The sequence below is a fragment of the Pteropus medius genome, unplaced genomic scaffold (genome assembly GCF_902729225.1).
Source record: "Pteropus medius unplaced genomic scaffold, Ma_sr-lr_union100, whole genome shotgun sequence".
Taxonomy (NCBI): Eukaryota; Metazoa; Chordata; class Mammalia; order Chiroptera; family Pteropodidae; genus Pteropus; species Pteropus medius.
In genome coordinates, this window is record NW_024340693.1 from 3,511,228 (window position 1) to 3,529,027 (window position 17,800).

Genomic DNA, 17,800 nt, shown 5'->3' on the forward strand with positions numbered 1-17,800 from the left:
GAAAGTTTTAAAACAATAAAAAAAAAAAAAATCTAATCTAACAGAATCCACTTCAAACCTTTCTTTCTTGCCGAGGCCTCTGAAGTGAGATTTCTATAACACCACCCTCAGCTATGACCTCCACTCATATTAGTAACGATCGGCCATGCAATAGGGCCATGCTTTTCAATGTGCATTTGGGGAGTTTAATTTTAGCACGATTTAAGCACAGTAAAGCAATAAGAGGTCAATATTTTTTTTCCAAAATAAGCTTGATCTAGGATATACGGTCTGACCATCAACACGCAGGTGAGTGTTTACCAAATTTATAACATCAACAGAGATTAATGACCACCTGCTGTCTAAGGTACTACGCCAAACTCTAGCATGACAAAAAAAACAATCTTCTGCCTTCCATAAGCTTACAATTTACCTTTTATTGGCCAAATAAACCATGTGGATAGGATGTCTGATTATCAACAGCAGTAACATGTTATGCTTCAATCTTCAAATCTCCCTATGTAAAAAATAAAGCAAAATACAGTTAACTAACTTATTACTATAAGCAAGTCGCACCTAACCATGTGATTTTTCAAAACTGGTTTATGGGTCTACCTAAGCGACTCCGCCCCAAACCTGAAGACTATAGCAGCCTATGACCTGCATGAGGTATACCATCCGTAGGGAAATGTAACCAGCTGCTTCTTAAACTGAGACCATTAGTTCAGTATCACCTTTGTGAACCTTGAGAAAGAAAATCCTTACCGAGTATTTTCTTGAGGGCTAACTGGGCTGAAATTTAAAAGCAGAGCCTAGAGCCATTTCTAAACAAGAACCTCTCAAGCACAGCACACTTCAGGGAGAAGCCTGTACTGCACTGCCTGCCCGCACTCACCTACCTGCCCGCACCGTTCCAGCTGACTCGGTCGGCCCTTATAACAGATAGGGCTCAGATTTTCCCTGTCCAATCAGAGCTATGCAGCTATATTCCCCAGCAGCACCCAAACCCATCATCAGTATCTTCACCAGCCAGAGTAGCTTCATTCTGACCAATCAGGTCAGTGAATTTTGAACCAATCATATAGTGAGGATTTGGTCCTCATTTCCATGAGGACAGGTGAATCAGGGACCAGAGGCAAGAATTTCTCTCTACATAAGGCAGCTTTATTCTGGCTCAGAGCACACGTTTCCTCGCAGGCGGAGCAGACCAGACCAGAGCAGAGCTGTGGAGGCAGAAGGTGGCCTGTCCCCGGGGCCTCCCCACAGCCCTGCTGCTTCGTAATTGAGCTGTATCACAGTCAAGCTGTCTGCATTGAATAAAGTTTCCTTCTTACCTGTACCCCACATTGGGGATTCCTGTTGGCACTGAATTGGCACCAGCGACCATTGGTTGACATCGTGATCCCCAAACCATGTAATTTTTATTCCCATGGACTTTGTCCCCTTTATCTATATCTAGTATTTCTCCAATTTCTTAATAAGTCGTTCTTTCTTTTGGACATGGAAATATTACTTCTTATAATCATGTATTGGCTCACTTTAGTCAATTTTTTAAAAACTGTTCTTCCTTTTATGCTTTCCACTCTATTGCTTGGGAGGATTCCGCATCGTATGTATTTTATGATGGAAGCTCTGATTCAGGGGAGGGAATTTGCTAGAATTTGCTACCCCGCTACTGTCTTTTCCCAGAGGATGGAAGGCTAGTATTCCTCCATTACCGTGGCGATTTAGCACGAACGATGAGAATTATCAAATAAGTCACAACCATGTTCAGTTTTTCATCTACGAAGACTCTGAAACAGTTACGACTTTCTGGAGGTCAGTGACACAAGGCCATACTGACGGTGCAAAGGGTTCCAAAGCTTCTTGCCCTATAGGTACCTTCGAGACATAAATACCAGCAACCGAAATTCCTGAATAATTACCTCACGTTCCTTCCCTGCCTGTGAACGTTCCCTAGATAACTGAACATAAAACTAAAGGGTATTTCACAAGTTCCTTATTTTAAAGAAATGACTGAAGTCAAGGCGAATCATCCTTTTACCTAATTATGAAGAAATGAATGAAATTATAAGTCGACTCCAATAAGCCATCCTTAATATATTTCTGCAATAAATAATTCCACTGGTTAGCCACCAGAACTCAATATACTGCAGTGAATGTATCAATTAGAGGTTAACGGAGGCTATGTAGCCTTAATCCCAGATCGTATGACTACTGTTTCATATGAATTATGTTCATTCGCTGTAAAGTACTGGAATTAAAAAGTTGTGCTTTTAAAATAAGTACTCTAGAGAAGTACTCTTAGCAAATATTTCCCTGAAATTATTAAGACACACTCCTTTGCCACAGTCCAGGATTTTTTGAAAGTAAGATTTTTCAAATCCTGAGATGTTTAATTTTTATTCCAGCAGAAACCATCTAGCCTTCAAGAAAAAGCAGTAGAAGAAAACTTCATCTTTGTCAGTTTACTGCTCCCTCGGCAACTAAGTGACTAATTTATGATGGAGAGAAAAAGAGGCACCTGGAAGGAAGGAAGGGCCTTTGTTATAATGCTTGCTGGACTTCCGTAATCCAGGAAAACCAAGTGTGTTTTTTGGGGTGGGGAGGGGGGACTGGAGAGCACCGGGTACGGTACCACTTAAAAGTCAGGCGTTTAAGTAAACATTCAGCAAAAACGCAGTATCTCACAGGTCGTCACAGATTCGATGCGTGGAGCCCGAATGTACTTCATGGGATTGAGCGTTCAGGACCTCTGGGGCAGATCAGCCCCCTGGCCAGCCTCTGGCTTCTGGTGGCAACCACACCCGCACTCCTATACTCTCGGCTGTGGCTCTCTGAGGAGACTGAAGTGGTTTCTGCACAGCCTCCCCGTCACAAAGGCAGAGGACGACAAGGCTAGAGTGGCACCGGGACACTGTCCTGTCTTCAAGAAGGGAAAAGAGATGCTCTATCATGAAACACAAAAGGGGAGTTTCGAGGAAGTCCAAACCCCACAGTACAGTGTGTTCGGGGCTACTTTTCTGAAAAACTGTTTGAAGAAACAAAAGCAAGAATTATAAACAAATTCATAATTTAAAAAAAATAATTTTCAAGGGAATAAGGCATTTTCAATGACAATACCACCTAGTAGAAAAGAACCCCTGCTTGGGTTTAGGGATCCTTGGGGTCTGGCTTCACCCCTCAGCTCTGCCTACTCTAACTGTGATCTTTCCTGCATCTTTAAGTACTGCCATTTTGGGCACGAAATAGCAAGGCGTGCTTTGGAGAAAGCCCTACGCTGCAGTCAGGAATACTGGTTGCAGCTTTATGCATTCACTGTCTGTATGTGACCGTGTGAACCCCCTGTGTCTCACCCATGAAGGAAAATAATTCTATTTCTGATCCCTGCTCGTTCCTCATCGCCTCTGGAACTTGCCCCCATGCAAACTAGGAGCATCTGCATAATAAGCTTCCCTGTGGAATTGTTGTAAACATCAAATGTGACCACGTGATTAAGATACTTAACATCATAAATTACACAAACGTGCGCTCTTATGAAAACCGATACATACTACCTACACTTTATACTAGTGTTATTCTCTTTCACTAAAGACTCCAGGCTCCGAACTTCTACTGTCGCATTAATTTCTCCCCCCGCCCCCATTTTCAAGATCCGGAGAGGTGCCTGCCATCACCTTTCTTATTGATTAATTACGTCCTCAAGGTTTCTCTCCTATTAGAAGATACACTGACAGTCAAGAGCCATGTAGGTTGTCTCCCTTCCAAGGTGTGGTGTCAAAACACACACAGATCTGACGTTTTCTGAGGGACTTTCTCGCTATTGTTCTTTGTTCTGCCAATAAGTGGGCAACTTTCTACACTCAGTACAGTGCTCAAGCCTTTCTTATTGACACGGTCTCCTTTCAACTCTGGGGGGTAGACGTGGTTTTTTTTTAGATGAGGAAGTTAAGAAATGCCCTCTCTCCTCCCCTCCCCAAACCACAAAGCTAATCCATGGCAAAGCCAAGATTTGAACACAAATCAGTCTGGCCCCCAAAGCCCCTGCTCTCGAAGGGTTTGCGCATGTCCCATCATGTCCTAGCGGAAATCAATCCTCCAGCCTTGAACCTGAACCCTCCACGGGGGTAGGTCTGGTCACTCCACGTGCGACTGCATTTATGTACATCTCACGGTGTCCTGAAAAGCAAGCTAGCATTCTACTGAAAGTAGGTGGGGCGGGGGGTGGAGAATGGGAGCATTAAATGAGCTAGAAAGGAGACGCGTGCAAAAGGCATCCCTTGCATCGCGTGAACCGTCTCCTTCAGGTGAACCACAAATTGGGTTCGAGAACTTGTGAAGGGGAATCTGAGGTTATCAGAATTCAGTGTCTGCAAGCCTCAACTTTACCGACTGCTCAGAGAAAGTGCCTTTATTCCTGATTCTAGGACCGAAAGCAACTTCGGCAATCATAATTAAGGACACGCCTGCTACTGTATTATCTCGAAGCAAAGGCTGCATGATCACTCCACACACACGCTCCTCTTTCAAGCAGGGCCTCCTGATCCACGGGTTCGCCCTCCATGGTTTCAGTTACCTGCGGTCGACCGCGGCCCGAAAGTAATCGAAAGAAAATAACAGAAATACATAACTCGTATGTTTCAGGTCGCATGCCGATCTGAGCATCGCGACAAAATCGCAGGCCGCCCCACTCCATCCCTCCCGGGATGTGAATCACCCCTTCGTCCTGCACCCCCACACCGCACGTGCTCCCCTCGCCACACCTGTCTCTCTTATCAAATCAACTGTCATGACATTGCTCGCGTGTGGGTTCGAGTCACCCTTATTTTACTTAATAATGGCCCCAAAGCACAAGAGCGGTGATGCTGGCAGTTCGGATATGCCAACGAGAAGCCAAAAAGTGCTCCTTTTAAGTGAAAAGGTGAGTATAGCACCGTGAGACATTTTGAGAGACCACACACACGTAATTTTTATTAGCATATGTTGTTGTAATAGTTCTATTCTATTATTAGTTCTTGTCAATCTCCTTCTGTGCCTAATTTATAAATTGAACTTGACCAAAGGTGTGTATACACAGGGGAAAACCCAGTGTGTACAGGGCTCAGAGCTTGCTACCTGCAGTTTCAGGCATCCACTGGGTCTCGTAACGTATTCCCCACAGATCGGAGGGGACCACTGTATCCCAAATGTTCCTCTGTTCTTCTGATGGTAAAGCCTAGTTTATAGCAAATGACTGTCCAAGAAAGAATCTCTAGTGGATGCTAACTAAAAACACAAAGTCAAGAGGTTCTGTCTTCCATTGATAACATACCCTAGATCTCTTACCCACAAAAGCAGGGGTTTTGTAATGTTCTTTTTTTAATAAAATTTTCATCGGAATGCCAAGCAGCTGGAATGGACTGGCTCTGGCTGGAACAAGAGAGGAAGGCTTCCAAGTGATTTCTCCATCTTGACTTGTCTGAGGCCTGACCTTGACCTCACTCACGACCACTGCCTACCTACCCTTCTCTGACATTCACAGCTAACCCTCTCCTACTGCTTCCTTCCACCACAGCAGGACTTTGCGAAGTTCATCCCTTATCTTCCTTCCAAAAGAAGCAATCATCAACAAGAGTTAAACTCAGGATAACAAGCCTATTAAAAACGTACATACCTACCTATGTCTACATACGCACCTACGGGAGGTCTCACTGGAAAGGAAAAATAGCAAATTTTAAAAGATTGAAGCCAACTGAAGCGACTTATATATGACAGCAAGAAAATATTAGTGTCTTAAAAAAAAGTTATGAAACTATCTAGATTTAACTTCAATATTCCATAACTACAGAGACAGTATTAAAACATAACCTTAGGAGACACAGCACTTACTGCTTCTGCATCTGGGGAGAAGCGGACAGATCAAAATGCTCTGGTCAACTCAAACCACTCTGGGTTTCTATTCATTCAACTTTTTAACTAGTTGATTTAACTAGCTGATCCACTTCACAAATTCCGGGAACTTATATCCAAATGAAATTTACTAAATCTTAAGATTTATTTTAGAACTTTAACAAGACTAGGAAAAAATCAAGTTCTACTCAATTTAGGAACAGAAATCAGAATTCATCCATCCAGATAAGGCTTAAAGGTTCCTCATTTCACCAACCACCAATGCCTGCAAAACAAACATAATCTTTAAAAAAAGAAAGAAAAGAAATTCAAAAATGACCAGACATAATTTAAGGCTGACATTAAGAATAGGGGAGAAAAAAGTCAACAAGCACCAAAACATATGAAATTCAACACTTCAGGAAATTGAAATTTGAATGCTAATTGGACCTACGAAAAAATTGAATCTAACGCTTGGCCGGTTTTATACAAAGCCCATTGAAAGTGTTAGACCATCATTAAGATTCTTCCAGATGTTCCTGATAGAAATGGAAAACTACACATATTTTTAAGCTACATTATGCGACAGCACCTCTGAGAGGAAAAAAAAAAAACAAAAGCTTCAACTTTTGGACACATTCATATTAATGAGTCTCTCCTAATACTCTCCTGAAAGGAAAAGTTTAAGAGGTTATTTTTAAATGAAATCTTAAGTTTTGGAAAGGCAAAAAACACACAGTAAGAAGTTACTGGAAATGCGGGCATCTCCAATTTTCAACAGCTAAGGTTTCAGAAATGCAGTCATTCCAGAAATCATCTGTTTTTCAGCATGATTTAGTTTCGTTTTTTTCTGGACTTATTCATTCGTTTCCTTTGCCAGTTCACTCACTTCTGATGCCCCTGAGTAACCAGCATTCACACCAACCATCAGGTGGAAAAGGGTCATTGCAAGAGCATCTGTCGTGTCCATAGATCACTGTGATTGGGAGCCTGGGGGCTGCAAAGAAAATCATGTTTTTCTTGCCTTTTTTGCAGGAATTGAGAGAGACTAAAAAATAAGTCATGGTGAAACAGGCAGGGTGACTGCATGTGAGATTTTGTTGTATCTGCAGAAGAACAAGCCAAAGTGTGAAGGTCTCGCCTCCTCAGTAAAGGAGAATTATTATTTTCAACCTTATTTCCTAGCAATGGAACTTCAATTTAACATTTGTCTGGAACCAGATTATTTACCTATAAAATCCATGGAATATTAAAATGCTAGAATTTCATTTGTCTACCATCCAAAATTACTCACTACAAGGTAAGCAAAATTTATTATAATTAAATAATTTGCTTATAGCGAATCGTCATCATCCTTCCCCTTCTCTGGCTTGCATTTTTTACTTACTTTTGCGTTTCAATCCAGTGTCTCTCATCTTGTTTCTACAGACCAAATATTATTTCTCTTTCAAAAGACAGTCTCAGATAATCATCATTCTAAAATTCTATGGTCTAAAAATGCAGTCGCAGACATTAGATGATGATCATTTTTTAACAATTTTGAGGTTAAATCTTACCCAGAAGGTAAGGTATTTTCAAAAGTGACATACTTTTAGACTGACCAAGAAAAAAGAGAAACAGCACAAATTGGCAAAGTCAGGAATAAAACAAGACATGAATCACTACCAACCACACGAAAGTTTACAAGAATTACAAAGAAATACTCTGAACAAATTTATGTCACCAAACTAGACAACTGAGATGAAAAGGAAAATTCCTGGAAACATATAAATTAATAAAACTGACTAAAAATGAGAAAAGTTGAATAAATTATAGCAAATTAAGAGACTAAATTAGCAATTAAAAATCTTCCCACAAAGAAAAGCTTAGGCTCAAATGACTTCACAGGTGAATGTCTAAGGAAGAAAGACCAATTCTTCACAAATTCTGGAAAATAAGAGGAAAGACTTCCCAACTCATTCTATGAAACCAATTTTACCCTGACAGCAAAGTCAGACAAAAACATGACTTGAAAACTATAGATGAACAGATCATGAATACAGATGCAAAAATTGTCAACAAAATATTAACAAACCAAATCTAGGAGCCTACAAAAAGGATTATACGCCATGAACAAAAGGTATTTATCCAAGAATGCAAAACTGGTTTAACCTTCAAAAATCAAATAATATTATATTAATAAAAGACAAAACCATACGATCATCTCAATAGATGCGGAAATAGTATTTCACAAAATTCACCACATTTGTGATTAAAAATACGTAACAAACTAAGAACCGAAGGAAACTTCCTCAACCTGAAAAAAGACATCTATGAAAAAACTACAACGAACGTCATCCTTAATGATGGAAGACTGAACGTTTTCCTCCTAAAATCAGGAACGAGGCAAGGATGTTAGCTCTTACCACGTCTATCCAATATTATAATGGAGGTTCTACCCCGAGCGACAAGGCAAAAAGTCAGGGAGGGAGACCATCCATATTGGGAAGTAAAATTGTCTTGCTCATCGATTTCATGAATAGCACGTGTCGTTATCCTATATGCAAAAAATCCTAAGGAATCCACAGGAAAACTACTAGAACCAAAAGACAGGTTCAACAAGGTCACGTGACACAAATCGATACACAAAATCAACTGTAGCGACCGCGAAGAGGAAACACGTGATGGTGGCACTGTCTGGTGACTTGATGCCTGTGTGACAAGTCTGCGTGTGTGACGAAGCTGCAGAGAGCACACAACGAGTGCAATGCAAGAACTAGTGAAATCTGAATAGGGTCTACAGAGTACAGCAAGCTGAGTATTCTGGGTCTGATCGTGTACCACGGTCACACAGGACATTACCACCAAGGGAATCTGGGTGAAGAGTGCATATGACCTCTCCGTGCTACTTCTGCAACTTCCCAAGTCCACAACTGTTTTTCAAAACAAAAGTTATTTTAAAAACAAAGCAACTGCTTTTCTACATAAGAGAAAAATAAAAAATAAAAAATAAATGAAATTAAGATTCCCCAGGTGATTCTCTTGTGCAAATTTGGGAAGTGCTGAGTTGCAATTTCTTCAAGGCAGCAAGAACAGGAATTACATAAGCATATGATATACCACCGTTCCAAACTATATATCGGTAAAATTCCCGAGCTTGCCTACATATTAAAATCATCCAGAGAGCATTTAAAAATTTCAAAGCCTATGCAACACTCCAGACTAATTACATTTCTGAGACTAGGACACAGGCATCATTATTTTTAAAACTCCCCAGGTGATCCACTACTGTATGAAACGACAATTCTCAAATTTCTGTTCAGTATCTCCTACAATTTAAAACCCCAAAGAGCTATTGTTTGTGAGTTATAATTATCAATATTAACCGTACTATAAATTGAGAGAAATGTTTTAAATGTTTAAGTCATTGAAAAGAATAAAATAAACTCATTCTGTGTTAATATAAATATATTCTAAAGAAAAGTAATTATGTTTCTCAAAACAGAAAATTATTGACACTGTCATATTTTTGCTAGTTTTTTAAATGTCTGGCTTAAGACAGCAGAATTTTCATATCTGCTTTCTGAATTAAATCTGTTGAGATTATGCTGTTTTGGTTGCAATATATGAAGACGATTCAGTCTCACACAGATACCTAGTTGGAAAGAGGAGTGTTTAATAGTCTTTTCAAATAACTGAGGCTTCGTCACGTGGTCTCTGAAAAACAGTACAGTACGCTCTGAGAAAATGATAGCAAAAAGGACAGATAATATCTTGGTATAATTATGAAAAGAAGAAGAAACTCTCTGACCCCTGTAAAGGTCCTAAAAACCTCTGGGAGTCACCAGACCACATTTAGAGTGTAGAGAAATAAACTAAATTCCAACAGAGCTTCCGCACACACCACTCTGCAAACCCATGGGTGGAGAACAGGGGTGGAGATATTAGAGGTTCTGTAAAACAGAGACTGTGGAAGAGTTAAATGACCATGACCCCCTCAAAAGACAGAAAGTGCTAAAGCACTAACACAGATCGAGACTTGGTTGTTCACAGAACTGGTTACAGGAAAGAGGCTTGAAAATGAGTAGAACCAGAAGTTACGGCCTTGGTGAAGCAAGGCTTGTGAGACAGAGTAACACATTTAGAGAATGAGTGGCACCCCTTGGAGACATGGTAAAAAAAGGAAAGAAAATAGTAAGAGAAAAAGGATCCACAGAAATAAAAGCAAAATAAGACATGCCGTACACTCCACTGAAACTAGCGCCGGTCATTAAAGGAACTGCAGAGAAGACAGGACTAGACCAGGGCTCTCCACAAAGGAAACCTACTCACAAAACAAATACAGATTCAAAAAAATAAATGAATAAAGCCCACATCCACATGAAACTACTATTTAAAAAATAAAGTGTGAATTAAAGCAATTCAGACAATAAAACTTCTCCCTTCAAAGCAACCAGGAAACAAAACTGTGTCACGACACTCGTAATTGAATTAAATGTCCTCAAACAACATGTAGGCAACTAATACAGAAACAAAGAACAGAAATGGAGGGGAAAAAAAGAAATGGAGGAGTAGACTGAACTTAAGAAAGAAACAGAAAGGGAAGAAAATCATATTAGAAATGAAAATTAAATTAAAAGTTGCCCCAAAGAGAATAAATTCAAATAAATATTTCATAAAAGTCTTTGAGGAAAAACCAAGAAAACCATCAAAAGAAAAGTATGGGCCTCCAGTCAAGGTAGCAGAGTAGTGAAACGCTATGCTCGCCTCCTCCTACAACCACAAAATTACAACTAAACTACAGAAAAAACATCAATAAGAACCACCTGAAATCTACATGAACAGAAGTCCTAACTAAGGACACAGAGATAAGGCCACCTAGAGACTGGTAGGAGGGGCGGAGATGCAGAAGGGGCTGGTCCCACACCCAAGTGTGGCAGGTGAGGATGGGAAGGATAGCTCAGCTGCAGAGGTTCCTCCAGCCCAGGGTTCCAGTGCTGGGAAGAGAAGTTTCCACAACCTCTGGCTGTGAAAAACAGCAGGGACTGTGGCCGAGTGAGATGGAGGGTACTGGAGTCTCAGGCATCCTTATTAAAGGGCCCATGCACAGACTTACTCAGTGACAGACTCGCTCTGAGCTCCAGCACTGGGGCAGCAGCTTAAAAGGCATCAGGAACATACAAGGAGGAACTGGCTTGTCTGACTTCAGGGCAAGGGCTGGAGGGGCAGCTTTCTCCCAGATAGAAGTGCTGGCAGAAACCACTGTTCCTTTGTTGAGCCCTCCCCGCAATGGCATGCATATGCAGGCAGTCACCATACCCGAGTCTCCATCAACCTGGCTATAAGGCTTCAAAGATACAGAAAAGACCCTAGGGCCACCAGGATAAAAGAATCAGACTGGCATCGACTTATGAGAACAACATACAAAGCAAAACAAAGTAGAAAGCCATTTTTAAGAAACTTAAGGGAAAAAGTAAAAAAGATTTGATAACCTTCAAGCTGTCCTTCAACTATCAAGGCCATAAAAATACTTGAACAAGCAGGTACTCACAAAATACTTACATGAGCGGCCTTCTTGGGGATTCTAATCACCTTTCTCAACCCAGGCTCATCCTCTGAATCACACGCACAGGAAATGATCTGAGTGACTGCTTGCTCAGTTCTCCCAAAGATACACACTAGTAAAATACCAGATGCGCAGGACAGAAGTTAATGCGCTACATTCAATGCTGGCATTAGGGCTCGAACTCCATCGAAACGATGGAGGTCTGAAGAAATTTAAGCAAGAGGACTGATGAAGAAATGAGCGGTTTACGTATGTGATCGTAAAACTAAGACTAAAGACAAGACAGGTTATGAGAAAGTTGGAAAATGTAACTCAAATAAGAAAGAGAAGGGGAGAGAAAGGAGAAAACAGTAAGATCACCAACTATTGCATGGACAATAGATGAGAAGCAAAGAACACCATTTAAAGCCGACAGAGGCTAAAAGGACAGGTTGAAAAGCAGGAAGAGGTTTAAAGGCGCTAAAAAAGGTGTATCATTGAAAGGTAACCGCCAGAACAAAAATGTAGTCCTCGCTAGATATCAAAAGAAGTATTTTTTTAAACTCAAGGAAAAAATAGCTAAGAATGAATAAACATAATAAGTGCAATATGGACAGTAATTGTAACAGGTAATGACAGAACCGAAAGCGAACATCAGTGATGACCATTCACGTGCATGAGCCTAACTCGCCTACTTAAAAATTTTCAGACTTGCTTAGAGAGCAACGTCCAACTCTATGCAGTATGTATGAGACATACTTAAAATGCGGTGAATCAAAAAGGCTAAAAATAAAGGGACGGACAAATACTTATCAGGCAAGTGGATGCAATCGGGCTGCAATCATACCAGACAAAATAAAATTTAAGGCAAAAACTATTCATAAACAAATGCCAAAAGCTCTACTTTACAATGAAAAATAAGTTATTAATATCTGTAGAGCACATAATAGAATCTAAAGCCAATCCGAGAAGAAATAAATACGAATTCACTATCGATAAGAGACATACCACTCAGTGCGAAAGAGTTCAAGGGTCGAGGGGGAGGAAAAATTAAATAAAGACACCTGATCTAAACAATTCAACCAATAAGGGAGACTTTTTGGACATATATTGAACACTACACTCTAATAATAGAGAATATACCTTTTTGAACAAATGCACAAAAAATGATCCTATATTAAGGCACAAAGAAATCAAAATATAGTCATAAAGTAGAAATATGACAAACGATATCCTCTGATTACAATGCAAAAAAATAAACCTAGCAATAAAAAATACCAAAAACAAGTAAACGCCCACCAAAAGGAGAGATCGATAAATGAATTGTGGTATAATCACACAATGAAATATTAAATAGAAAAATGAATGAATGAGTTATGAGCACTAGCAATGACATGGATGAAGTTATCAAAATTGTTGAACAGAGGATCTAAACACAAAACCATATACAACAACAGTCTATATTCAAAATCCGGCAAAACTCATCAATATTAGAAGTCAGAATATTGGGTGTCCTTTGCAAGTGGGGAGGTCACGCCCCAAAGAGGACATTGTGACGTCTGTCTGGATGCCGGTTTCACGGGTGAGTTCATTCTGTGAAATTTCGCCAACCTCTCCATTTCTGATGTGTAGACTTTTCTATATCAGTACCAATAAAATTTACAAAATTTAAAAAAAAAAAAGAAATCAGGAAAAAGAAAAGTAGAAATTAAACACCAAAAGTCTTTCCACTTAAAAATTTAAACAACTCTTAGAAGAAAGGAAATATATTTACAAATCACAGAATTTCTGAAAAATAGTCACAGTTAAAGTGTTACACATCAGAAGCCATGGAATAACTCAAAACAATGATCAGAAAAAAATTCGAGAGGCCTAAACACCTATATCCATTTTTAAGTAAATGAATGAATGACATTCTTAACTTAAAAAGCTGGAAAGAGAACAAGGTAAATCAAAAGAAAGTATGAAGATAATATTATAGAGATAGAAGCAGAAACTAATGTTGTAGAGAATAGATCAAATTAATAAAAATCCCCGTTCTTAAAAAAAAAAAAAAATGAATTCATTTCTATGAGGTGCCTAGAACAGTCAAATTCAGAGGCCAAGCAGAAGTGGGTGTCTCGGGCTTGGGGAGGGTGCTGGGGAGTTCGTATTCGGTGGCACAGAACTCCAGTATAGGGAACATGAAAAGGTTCTGGAGAAGGAGGTGGTGATGGCTACGCCACAATGTGAATGTACTTAAAGTCACAGAACAGTCCACTTAAGATGGTCAATTTCCTGTTATAGATATATTTTACAGCAATTAAAAAAAAAACTGAAATAAAGTGCACACTAATTTTATCAAAGAAAAAAGGAACAAATAAACAAAATACAAAAAAGATAAAATATATAAACATAAGACGACTCTGCATATTTCAATGCAAATACATTTTAAAATCTAGATGAAATGAGTAATTTTTTAGGAAAATTGTTTACCAAAATGGACCCCAGCTGAGTCAGAACATTTATATCAACTAATCTCCCTAGAATTTTAAAAAGATACCAAAGAACTACTCTACCAAAAAAAGAAAGGAAAAGAAAACCCAAACCAGATGGTATCACAGAGGAAGTCTATCAAACCTGAAAAAGCCAGATAGTCCCAATATTATATAAATTGTTTTGAAACACGACAAAGGGTAACTTCCAAATCCTCTTCATGAATCAAATATACCATTAACACCTAAACCTAATTAGGAGAGCACCAAAAAAGGAAAATCACCAACCAATACCATTTATGAACATTTACGCAAGATCTGAAATAAAATGTTAACATACAGACTCCAATACTACATTAAGAGTTTATCCCAGGAATGCAAGAACGATTCAGTATTAGGAAATCTAGTAATATTAATGCCCCATGCTAAAAAGTCCATATAATTACCTCTGAAGAGGCTGAAAAAGCCCTTAACAAAATTCAACTTCCCTTCCTAACATTTAAAAAAAATCTCTTGAATAGAAATGGACAAATACTTCCTTGATATGGCTTTAGACAGAGAGGCAGACAGAAAATTGAATACATGCACAAGTACACACACGAGTGAGCAGAAGTGCCAACATCTTAGTGGGCAAAAATGAGGCATTTCCACTAAGGCCAAGAATTAAGCGAGGACGCCCGCTACCTCCTCTACTGTTTACCACTGTTCTGGAGGTATTCACCGATGCAGTTAGACCAGAGACAACAACTCAAAGCACAAACAGTGGAAAAGAAGAAATAAAACTCTCCATTGGCTAATGACATGATAGCAAACCTGGAAAACCAAAAGAATCAATGGTAAAAGTAACTCAAAAAAAAAAAAAATCAGCAAGGTAGAAGAATATAAATTAACACACAAAAATAACAGCCTTCACATACGCAAACAACGACCAGTTAGAATACATAATGTAAAAGAAAACACCATTTACAACAGCAACAGAAAAGAACGAACCTAACAAGTAATGTTCACAACCTACGTGAAGAAGTCTGTAGGTTTATGCACCCCTGAGGCACACAAAATGAGTCCCGAGCATCCGCTGCTCTTGTTTAAGACATCATGACTTCATCGGGATGTCAGTTCTCCTTAAATTCATTGATAAATATAATGCAATTCCAATGAAATTTATTCAGAAGCTTTTTAACGGAGCTAGACAAATTGATACCGATGTCGCATGGAAAAACACATGCACAGAACAGCTTAGTAAACACTGGAGAGGAGCTGTAAAGAAGAACTAACCCTACCAAGTAGTAAGACAAAACTTCATGATTAAAACTGCAGAGTAGCACACGAATAGGCAGACAGACCCATGAAATGTTAACAGAAAACCCCAAAATGGACCCAACCTACATAGAGAAACCTAATGTATAATAACGGTGGCATCTCGAATGACTTGGGCAAAGACGGACTTTTTAAGCGCTGTTGAGACAACTGACTAGCCATTTGGAAGAAGATAAAATTAAATGTATTCCTCACACTACACACCAGAATGAACGCCAAGTGTATCAGAAATCTAAACGTAAAAAATGAAAACTACTCAACTGCTTGAAGAAATCATCGGCAAAGCCTCTGAAACATGGATGTAGGGAAGGGTTTTCTGTCTGATTTCAAATCCACACCCAGTAATGAAAACTTGGCAAGTCTGACAACATGGAGAGAAATCTTCTGCATGGCAAAAGCCGTAATCGGAAAAATCCAACGGCAATAAACTGGCAGAAAGTAGCTGTAATACACATCGCATCGAAAGGGTTATTATTCCTAAGACAGAAAAAGAACTTTTAAAAACTCAAGGGAAAAAACAGAGCGGAAATTCTATAGGAAAAAAAAAAAAACAGGCTAAAGACTTGAATAGACAAACTCACAAAAAAATATATAAAAATTTCCTTAAATATATGAAAAGATGCTCAGCCATAATCGGGGAAATGCAATTATGTTGGATTGGCAAAAATTCAAAAGCCTGTGAAGAGAAAGGCATTCACGGTGCTGGCAGAGCTGCGAACAGTCGACGCAGGGGAACTTGGCTGCAGACGCATTTAGCCTGTGACCCAGGCCCACAACCCCGGCGTCCGAACCTTCGAGCCTCCAAAACAAAAATACACATACTGAAGGTTATTCATAGCAACCCTACTTGCAACTGCAAAACACTGGAAACCACCAAAATGTCCAGACGTAGGAGCCAAGGTGACCAGACCACATTGCAGACACGCGATGTGCACAGCTCCGTGCAGCTGAAAAATCATCCCGTGAATGAAATGACGAAGAGCTTTGGGATCTGATACGGACTGCTTCCCAGGATGTATTTTAAATGAAGGTAAAAAAAAAAAAAGAACAGATCCATATATAGTATGCTTACCTCCTGTGTGTGAAAGAAAGAGACTCAGAAAACACATCTGATCCGCACAAAAAGAAACCAGCGAAGCGCTTACTTCGGGGGGCGCGGGGGGCGGGCCGCGGGCGGGCAGAAGGGACCCTGGCAGGGGCGGCACCTCCCCGAGCACACCTTTCTGTGTGGCGTTGACTTTGGGAAGCAAGCTGAATCCGGTTGAAAAGAACATCAAATCAACGAGGATGAGGTAGGCCCAAAACTGAAACCGAACCGAAACAAACGAATCCGGGGGTTATTTAAATAAATAAAACCACGCGGAAAGGAGAAATCTGACCACTTAACCTAGAGTTAAAATTTAATACTGGCGGGGTCGTATGCGATGGCCCTTTGGTTCCTGATATTGGATCCTGTTGCTGTCATCAGTCTTTTCAAAAAAACAGTAAGCACTGTGGATGTTTCCTACTGGACATTTGTTTTCTATTTTATTAACTTCTCTTTGGGAATGTCCATCTCCTTCCTCTGGGTTCAGTTTGCTGTTCTTTTTCTGACTTCTTGAGATGGCTGATTTTCTGTCTTTCTTCTTTCCTGACGTGCATTTAAAGCTATACACTTCCCTCTTAGTACGACTTTATCTGCACCGCACAAATTTTGAAAGACGATGTTTTTATATGAACTCTCATCAGACTATTTTCTCAATTTTTCTCATTCCCGTTGTAATATATCTTCTACAACCCATGGGTTATTCAGAAACGATTGGCTAGTTTTGTTTTGCTATGGATTTTAGCTTGATTTAGAGAATGCTATCGTGTTTGATTTCAATGCTCTGAAACAGAAACCTGCTTTTGTCCTGCAAACTGACAGCTTGGGTGGACATCCGCCTACGCTGGACACGTATTCTGCAGTTCTTAGGGACCATGTCTGGACAGGTGAGGCAAGTGTATTGTGTCATTCAAATACCCTACTAAATTTTGTTTATAGGTTAAGATAGCGTAAGAAAAAAAAAAAACTGCCCTCTGTGACTGTGAACGTATTTACTTTAAAGCCTGTACTATAATCAAGAAAATTCTTTTTGGATGATCTAGACAATATTATAGTGAACAGAGAGGTAAATAACCAATAAAATAATCTCTGCGCCAATAAAAATGGCAGCAATGTTTACAGCTAATTATTATCCAAAATAGCTTAAGATCACCTCTCTCGAAAATAAAAATCATCTTACAGACGTCCTCCCAACTTTAACGGGGTCATGTCTCGTAATTCCAGACAGCAGATCAATCTGTTTAATCCCCAGAGGGACATTTCACAGCCAGCTCATGCTGCTGGGCTCACGGGAAAAGCCCGCAGTGCCCCAGCACCCTCGACAGACAAGTCACCGGGACTTTCCCACAGCTGCATGGTCACTTGTCCGGGCCAGAGTTACCTTGGTCCCCCTCTCTGGCCAGATGGCAGGTCCCTGCTCCCCACCCACTGCAGTGCCCACTGCGCCGTATCCCACCGGGCTTCAATGCCACCTTAGACTCGTCCTCAGCCTCTGGAGAGCACAGGCTGTGCCCTGAGGCTCGCTGCCGCCTCTGCTGCACGGCGGAGCCTTTG

General features: G+C 40.0%; 1 protein-coding gene across 1 annotated transcript in view; it reads right to left on the minus strand.

Moving 5' to 3' along the window:
* The window catches only part of WASF3 (WASP family member 3), a 70,933-nt gene extending 69,457 nt beyond the window's left edge, over nt 1-1,476 (minus strand). The window contains exon 1 of the mRNA XM_039863403.1: nt 413-1,476. The gene's annotated coding sequence lies outside the window, so the exon portion shown is untranslated. The remainder of the gene's footprint in view (nt 1-412) is intronic.
* Nucleotides 1,477-17,800: the final 16,324 nt, after the last annotated feature.